The sequence below is a fragment of the Myodes glareolus genome, chromosome 4, assembly GCF_982192425.1.
Source record: "Myodes glareolus chromosome 4, mMyoGla1.1, whole genome shotgun sequence".
Taxonomy (NCBI): Eukaryota; Metazoa; Chordata; class Mammalia; order Rodentia; family Cricetidae; genus Myodes; species Myodes glareolus.
In genome coordinates this window covers 20,240,146-20,245,983 of record NC_142029.1, presented here as the reverse complement: position 1 = coordinate 20,245,983, position 5,838 = coordinate 20,240,146, and the positions used below count along the sequence as shown (strand labels likewise).

The following is a 5,838-nucleotide window of genomic DNA, read 5'->3' as shown; positions in this document are numbered from 1 at the left end:
CTTAACTTGACCCAAAACTAGATATATCTGGGGAGGGAGAATCTCAATTGAGAGATTCCCTCCTTCAGACTGGCCTGTAGGTAAATACGTGGTACAATTTCTTATTAATGTTTGATGTGGGAAAGTTGAGATGACTGTGAGTGGTGCCACCCATGGGCAGGTGGTCTTTGAATGTGTAAGATGTCAGCCTGAGTAAGCCATAGGGAGCCAGCCAGGAAGAGGTCTCCGCATCAGCTCCTGCCCCAGGTTTCTAGCTTGTCTTCCCTCCAAGGACGGTGATCCAGTGTACGTAAGATGCTTTGGATCATAGCGTCTATGACAGTGATGGAAAGGACACTAAGACAGCCCCAGATGGAGTCCTGTCTCCAGTTAGGGCTCGATTCATTATCCTTACGATGTCCCCACATGGGATGGCGGAGTGCTTCCCATGGAATTTGTGAGTACCCGGACAGGAAACATTGCCAGAGTTGGTAGGGTCGAGCCTGGATTCTGGCAGCCCTTCTAGGCTAGGCTTGATCTCTGATCCACAATAATCCAAACAGGCAAGTAATGGTGAGAAACAGAAAATGGAGATTTATTCACTTGAGAAGAGGAACAAAGGGGTGTTCCATGTCTGTCTTCGGGGTCCTGACAGAAAGTTCGGGGTGCAGAGCTAAGCAGTTGGTGCCTGGGTGTAGCCCCGCCACAGTCTTGGCCCTATTCTCTCCTGCAAGGTGGTCTGACAAGCCATGAGAATTCTGGGAGGTCACTTTCTGGGAAAGAAGTTCTCCCTTCTGGCACCCAGGATCCAACCTTTCTCTTCTCCCAGCATGAGAGTCCCCGGGAAATGCCAGCGTCTTGAGTTCCGTTGTCCGTTCCAGTCTGTCAGTGGAAAGGAGGCAGCTCCTGAGTTTCTTCAGAATCTTCAATTCCTGCAAGGGTGGTGGGTTACAAAAGTGAGATGACGAACCCAAAGAGTCCACATCCTCGTTTTCTCCATGGGGAGCCTGAGACTCAGACATGTGATGGCATTCACCCGAAACCACACAGCACAGCCACAAGCACCCTGCCTTGCCGAGCAGAGTACTCAGGAGCCGTTGCTGTGACTCTTCACCACCCGTTGGTTAGGTGACCTACAGTAAGTCTCTAGGCCCTGGCAGAGCACCTGAGCTCCTCAGTCAGCCTAGACACTCTCGGTTGCTGTGCTTAGAGATGTTCTTACCCATCATTCATTGCTGCTTCTGCAATTGCAACCAACGGGGACAGCATCGTGGCTGGAAGCTGGCAGAGCTGCTGTCCCTTGCCTGACCCACTTTATCTGCTCCAGCCTAAGGGGTAGTGTTTTGAGGATGGGACCATTGGGACAGTCCTTGACCCTTTGGGCGGGAGGAAGGGGCTCGCATTCCCTCACCCACTGGAAGAGACCAAGGGTCTTATTTTGGCTCAGAGGACCAGTCCAGCAGGAAGGCTTAGGGGAAAGGAAGAGGGTGTGCCTGGCTGAGGTGAGGACAAGGACGTGGGGTGCTCAGCAGATGCCCAGCCACCAAGAAGGAGAAGTGAGAGAACAGATGGGGCCAGGTTGGGGTTCTCAGACCCCGGCCAGGTTAGTAAGGTGCAATGTGCACCCTGCTGCTCAGCTGGGACCCTGGGGAGACTCCAGAATAAGGGCTGGGGTTGGGTGGGGCTGACTCAGGTCAGGCCTGAGTGGCTTGCCTGTTCCCTTCCTTGTTCTGATCCCTGCTTTCCAGACTGCAGGCCAAGCGGGGGGCTCACACTAAGGCAACACGCCTTATAAGAATTCAAGCAAGCCGGGTGGTGATGGTGCACACCTTAATCCCAGCACTTGGGAGGCAGACGCAGGCAGATCTCTGTGAGTTTGAGGCCAGCCTGGTCTACAAGTCTACAAGAGCTAGTTCTAGGACAGGTTCTAAAGCAACACAGAGAAACCTTGTCACGAAAAAACAAAACAAAAGAATCCAAGCAGTATGTTCCAGGACCTAATGAGAGCCTTCCGTGTACATGCCAGAAGGCCTAGGATGGGAGGAGAGAGGAACAGGGTGTTTATTTGCCTGAATTTTTGGGCACACATACTCAGTCACTGTCGTGACAGCATCCTGGAGAGATCCCTGAGGGCTAAGACCCCTGGGCTTCTTGGAGAAGGAAGGAGAACCTGGTGCCGGCCTTACAGGCACTGTTCACATAGGCTAAGAGAGATAGTGGACCAGCCAGAGAAAACTCTGAAACCCCAGCCACTGTAGGCTAAGAGGGGCCTGCCTTTCTCGAGCTCTGGAAAAACGATGGGGCTTCTTTCACTTAGAGGCTGCAGAATGAAAACCCAACTTCTCAGAGATTCTCCAGGCTGTTTGGAGGGTTGTTACCAACCTCTGCCCGGAAGCAAGGGAAGGCACCCTGGCTACCAGCTGGAGACTCCTGTGGCTAGCTTTGGGACTACTGTACCCCTCCCATCTCCCCGTGCCCCTCCTCCCTACCTCCTCCTTGTCTTTCTCTTCCTCCTCTCTGTTACTCTTCTCTATAAAACACTGGCCCACTTAGCATCTGTGGTTCTGTCTTTGGCTGTTTGGTTTTTATGTGGTAGCAGGCCTGTTCTTTTCCTGTTCCTCACCCCCATCCCCCACCCCACCCCACCCCTGACCTTGCTCCTCCTATGTCACCTTCAATTTATGCCCCTCCCTCTGCCCCAGCACTAGCGGACAGAGGCTGGGATTCCAAGCCAGAGCTACTCTGGGGACACCAGGCAGGCCTCCTGGAGGCTTCTGCCTGAGGGAGAGCAGCTCCCCACTTTAATCCCAGGGTGATCTAACTAGGGCTCCTTTGACCTCCTCTGCCTTTGATCTCCATCTCCCTTTGAACCGTCTTGTTGAAGCCTATTGACTTCAGATGTTCTCAAACACCCCAGGCAGCTGGGAGGGGCAGGGAGCAGCAGGCCAGGAGCCAGGCTGGTACCCTAGAGACCATATAACTAGCTCTTACTGGGCTGAGCCAGAGGCTGCCTGTAGCATGGATGGCTGGGTTGCATGGGAAGGAGGGCTGCCATGGGGGGCATGAACTGAAGAGTCCAAACTTTTAGCTCTCACCCAGCTTGCAGTGATTGCCAGGTGCCCGGGACAGATTTAACTCATTTTCTCAGGTGGACGTTCTGTTCCGTTAGCTTGCAAAGATGATCCTGAGTCTGAGGTTGGGTGCAGTAATGCGTGAAAAATGCTCTGGGAACTTATTAGTATACAGAAAATGCTCATAACCATGCCATTTCCTCCCCATCTCCCGCACCTCTCGCCATGACTCACTGAAGTCCTGGCCTGAAGGGCATCCCTGTGATGACAGATGGGACTTTAGTTACCACGACTGCTTAATAGACGGGTTGACCAGCTGCATGGAGGGGTTTAATGTCATCCACTCCATGCCCGTGGCCTTGCCTGCCCCCAGTGAGCAAGCACGAGGTTGTCCCTTCATGCTGTGCCTCCTGGCAGCTCAGCTGTCCAAGCACAGCCATCCAGGGAGGCCACGGAGGAGGAGCAAAAAGCTGACAACATGCACGGAAATGAGACCAGGCATGAAGCTATTCTCTCACACCACGCCTTAGCCCCTGTGAAACTTTGCCCAAGACCAACCACATGTGTTTCACAGGGGAAACTAGGTGAGCTGAGAGGTTACAGGCAAGAGGCCCCACCCTCTCAAGGCCAGATCTGAGGCTTTTCCTGGTCCTCTGACTTCCAGGCTAGTCTACTGCTTGTACCCCCGGGAGATCCCTCACGTAGTCCTGTGAGGAGCTTTCCTCTGAAGGCTCTGAGACATTGCCCCCTGCCCAGTGTCTGAATGGAAGGGGTCATTTTGCTCAGCTCTCTCTGAAGTAATGGAAGAGTTTTAACTCACAGTGGCACAACCCTGCTCTTTATGAGGGAATATTTGGGCCAAGGGATTATTATTATTGGGCAAGTTGGAGAGAGGCCAGCTGTGGCCGGACCCCTGGATTGTGCTGCCCCTGTAACTCACTGTTAGGGCTCTTTGGTGGGTAGAGAAGTGAAATGGGAGCATTGTCCTTTGCTGCCTGCTAGAGGCTTCTGGAGTTGTTCACCAACACTGATGGCTGGAGCTAGCCCACAAGATTGAGGGGCCTTTTTAGGATGTGACCAAGATTAGGGGACTTTTAAAGCTCCCAGAAGCTCCACTGTGAAGCCAGAGTTGGCGAACACTGAGATCAGTTCTGGAATGTCCATCCTGTGGTAAGTTTGAAGCACACGGAACACAGGAAATGCTGTCTATGTGTTTCTACACCTCCCTGTGTGGTGCAGGAGAATTATCTGTATTCTGTCAATCATATTTTAATAAAACGCTGATTGGTCAGGCAGGCAGTATAGGCGGGAAAGCCAGACAGGAAGTAGGGGTGGAGCAAAGAGACTGGGAGAATTCTGGGAAGCAGAGAGGTTCCTCTGCCACTCCTGCACAGACCACCGAAGAGGCAACATGTAAGCTGTCACACTGAGAAAGGTACTGAGCCCATGTGGCTAAAATAGATAAGGATAATGGGGTAATATATGTTATAAGAGCTAATAAGTAGCCTGACCAAATGGGCCAATCAGTTTATAACCTTATGGAGTCCTGTGTGTGATTTTCCTTGGGAGTTGCCGGCTGTGTGGTACTGGGCAGGAATGGAAACCCCAACAAGCTGGCCCCCTCATACTTCATATGGCGCCCAGACGTGGATAGGTGAGTCCACGGAAGGCCTGGGAGAGTTTGGGAAAGAGTAGAGTTGGGTATGTTTTCTTGGTGGCAGCAGTTTTTCGGTTCTGCTCTGCTTGCTAGAGGCGGGCAAGTGCTCTCATCTAGGAGAGGCTTCTTGACTCAGCCTTGGCTGCAAAACCTTGCAGCTCATTGGGAGGTCCTGCCACGAAACACTTGGATGCTGTTGGTGGAGAGCTGAGCGTATGCTTTTCGGTCGTAGCAGGAAAAAAGCTGTGCTGTTTTGAAGTGCCGGCTTTCTGGGCTGTCCTGCCAGGACAAACTCTGACTCTTGCAGGCAGGCAGTCCGACTGAGTGTGGTCTGTGAGCAGAATGATGCAGCTTGCTTGCTAGCAAGGACCTTGAAACACGACAAGTTGTGGCAGTGAACACAGCTGTGGCTGGTATCTCAGCTATGAGTCTGGAAAGCTAAGGAATGAGCTGGATCTAGCTGTCAAAGCCACGGTTTCCCATATTGCTTAGTAAATTAATGGCTCATGTGGTCAGAAAAAGAAAAATATACAGTAAAGAGAGATTCAAAGAGGAAGAAAACCTCTAAATGGTTTACAGTGTGTATATGCAGGCTAAAAGTTAAAGTTCTTAAAGTTAAAAGGAAAGAAAGAGAGTAGTTGGGTGTGGTGGTACACACCTTTAATCCCAATGCCTGGGAGGCAGAGGCATATTGACCTCTGTGACTTCAAGGGGTAGAGGTAGATTGACCTCTGTGACCTCAAGGTGTGGTAGTACACGCCTTTAATCCCAATGCCTGGGAGGCAGAGACAGATCTCTGTGAGTTCAAGGTGTGGTAGCATACACCTTTAATCCCAGCACTGGGGAGGCAGAGACAGGAGGATCTCTGTGAGTTCAAAGACAGCCTGGTCTACAGTGTTATTCCAGGACAAAGATATACAAAGATCCTGTCTCAAAAAGTAAAAGTAAAAATAAAAGAAATAGAGGTTAAAATAAAGCCACATAAAGATGGAAAATGCACAGAGAATCTTCATACTGTATGCTTTTATGCTCTCTTTAAATTGTTTGATTGCTGAGGAAGGAGCAACAACTGCTAAAAGACTTTTGTTTATAAATGCTGCTGAACTAACCCAAGATAGGAATTTTGAAAAT

The 5,838-nt window shown here is 51.0% G+C and overlaps 1 long non-coding RNA gene across 1 annotated transcript; it reads right to left on the bottom strand.

The window, feature by feature from the left end:
- Window positions 1-550: 550 nt before the first annotated feature.
- On the bottom strand, window positions 551-2,592 carry LOC125393357 (uncharacterized). Its single transcript, XR_007229786.2, has 2 exons — window positions 2,469-2,592; window positions 551-911 (listed from the first exon to the last, which is right to left on the bottom strand). It is a non-coding gene; the product is annotated as an uncharacterized LOC125393357 (long non-coding RNA).
- Window positions 2,593-5,838: the final 3,246 nt, after the last annotated feature.